General features: G+C 42.1%; 2 non-coding genes across 2 annotated transcripts; both read left to right on the top strand.

Moving 5' to 3' along the window:
• The first annotated feature begins 1,464 nt into the window (after positions 1-1,464).
• Positions 1,465-1,552, top strand: TRNAM-CAU. Its single transcript is given in 2 exon segments — positions 1,465-1,502; positions 1,517-1,552. It is a non-coding gene; the product is annotated as a tRNA-Met (tRNA).
• A 7-nt stretch (positions 1,553-1,559) lies between these two features.
• On the top strand, positions 1,560-1,645 carry LOC124705039. Its single transcript, XR_007003888.1, has one exon. It is a non-coding gene; the product is annotated as a small nucleolar RNA snoR114 (small nucleolar RNA).
• The last annotated feature ends 394 nt before the right edge of the window (positions 1,646-2,039 follow it).

Genomic DNA, 2,039 nt, shown 5'->3' with positions numbered 1-2,039 from the left:
AACCATATCGAAACATCGACGGACGCCTCTGCTACTTAGCAGCGCAGCAACATCTGCTCGTGGCTCCAACATCTGAACCTCTCCAACACATGCATCGGCCGTGAGGCCGTGCACCTAGCGAGTTGGCGAATTTGCCACCCAAGTGGTCATAGCCGACACACTAAAGGAACGAAGATTTCCGGCAAGCATATTGTAACGCCGGTGTTTCTAACAAGGAAGAGATAACACCACTTTGTCAGAATCAAAATATTCATAAATTTAATAGTCTGAAAATTTTATAACCATAAAAAAGGAGTAGGTCTTATGACTAAAAACCCGGCCAACTAACTGATCTCTTGATTAGGATTCAAATCCTCCAAAGTTTCTATCGTCCAATCTAAAGAGATCTTAAGCTCAGAAGAATTAGTGACCTATAGATTTTTTTCTACAACTCATAGAGGATGGTACTGCTACTCCCTCATCATATTCTTTAAAAAGTATAGTGGCCGTTTGGCCAAAATTTGTAATAGCTTGGGTTTTCTGCAGACGCCGGGAGAGTACTGTGTTCCACTATCTATACGCTGTGATTCTCCGTAATTGTGTAAAATTGGCCGCTGGTGCTGCTAAGCGTTGCCATGGAATGCGTTACCCTTACACTCTGTTTCTGCTGACACACTTGATCATGTGTTGTTCAAAAGAAAAAAGAAGCATGCCTTTATCCACGCCTAACATGACATCAGCGCGCTTTCTCATCTATTCGCGGCTGTACAAACATTATATCTAGTCGATTCTCTAGGTATGAACCGATTCTTGGCAACCTAGTTAACCTAACTGCCGACCTGGTAGATGTTAAAAATAAAATCTGGACAACTTGATATGTACATGCAGTATCTATCTATTCTAACTTTTCCACGGGCGCCGCACTTACCCGCTGGGTGTGCTTGGTATTGTATCTTTTGTTTCGCGTAGCACTATCACGCGTATGCTTAATTAAGCTCACAATGATTCGTGGAGAAGAATAGAAGATCGGTCGACATGGTCGATGAACACTTAATTATGGCTGAATGATCATGACTACTTTGTCGTCGTCGGATCAAGAGGGACGTCTTTCAGCGCCCGGAGATGGATACGGAGAAGACGAGATTTCTCTGTTCTTCCAGAAAGATGGATACGGAGAAGACAGTCCGTCGCGGAACCTTACCGTTTTTCCGGACTGAATCTGGAGACTGAAGAAAGCCTGAGAATATATACGAGGAGAGACAAGCATGGCAGCAAGTATATGCCGTGCGTACCAGTCTACCAGACACCGATACAAAGCAAACTTACAGTTGTTGGAAACAATGGTGGCCGGTTGGCTTGCCTGTCACTCAGCGCCGTTCTTCTGAATTTTCCTGCATCTACGAATATTTGATTACACACTGACCCTCATTGCAAATTGTTAGGAACAATTGAACTGCATTTTAACTGTACTCATTTATTCACAATGGGGTGGTGGCGCAGTTGGCTAGCGCGTAGGTCTCATAGCTACAAGCGAGTGATCCTGAGGTCGAGAGTTCGAGCCTCTCTCACCCCACACCAAAGAGCAGTGATTAAATCTGTGCTGTGATTGGATTGGGTCCATCACAACTGACTGATCTCTTGATTAGCTCAAAGCACTAATGAGCTCTTTACTTTTTTGCGTCTCCAATATTTTGATTCATTTGCAGTTTACTTAGCTCATGAGCTCTTTACTTTTTGATTCATTTGCAGTTTACCTTGCCTTTTTCCTAGATTGATTTCTTTTGTATCCATATTTTGCATCCTCTTTTCTAGCTTGGTTTTAATTTTCAATGTAAATCTCCATTGCACATGTCTGATGAACTCGCGCCCTCTTCTTTTTTAGCTATATATCAGAATTCATTTGCAGTTTACCTTGTTTTTTTTCCCAGATCGATTTCTTTTCTATCCATATTTTACACCCTCTTTTCTAGCTCTTTTAATTTTCAATGTAAATCTCCAACCATATGTGAGCCTACTCATGAACTCGTGCCCTCTTCTTTTTTAGCCATTCAGACTGATAA

The sequence above is a fragment of the Lolium rigidum genome, chromosome 3 (genome assembly GCF_022539505.1).
Source record: "Lolium rigidum isolate FL_2022 chromosome 3, APGP_CSIRO_Lrig_0.1, whole genome shotgun sequence".
Classification (NCBI taxonomy): domain Eukaryota; kingdom Viridiplantae; phylum Streptophyta; class Magnoliopsida; order Poales; family Poaceae; genus Lolium; species Lolium rigidum.
This window is presented reverse-complemented; position numbering and strand designations above follow the sequence as displayed.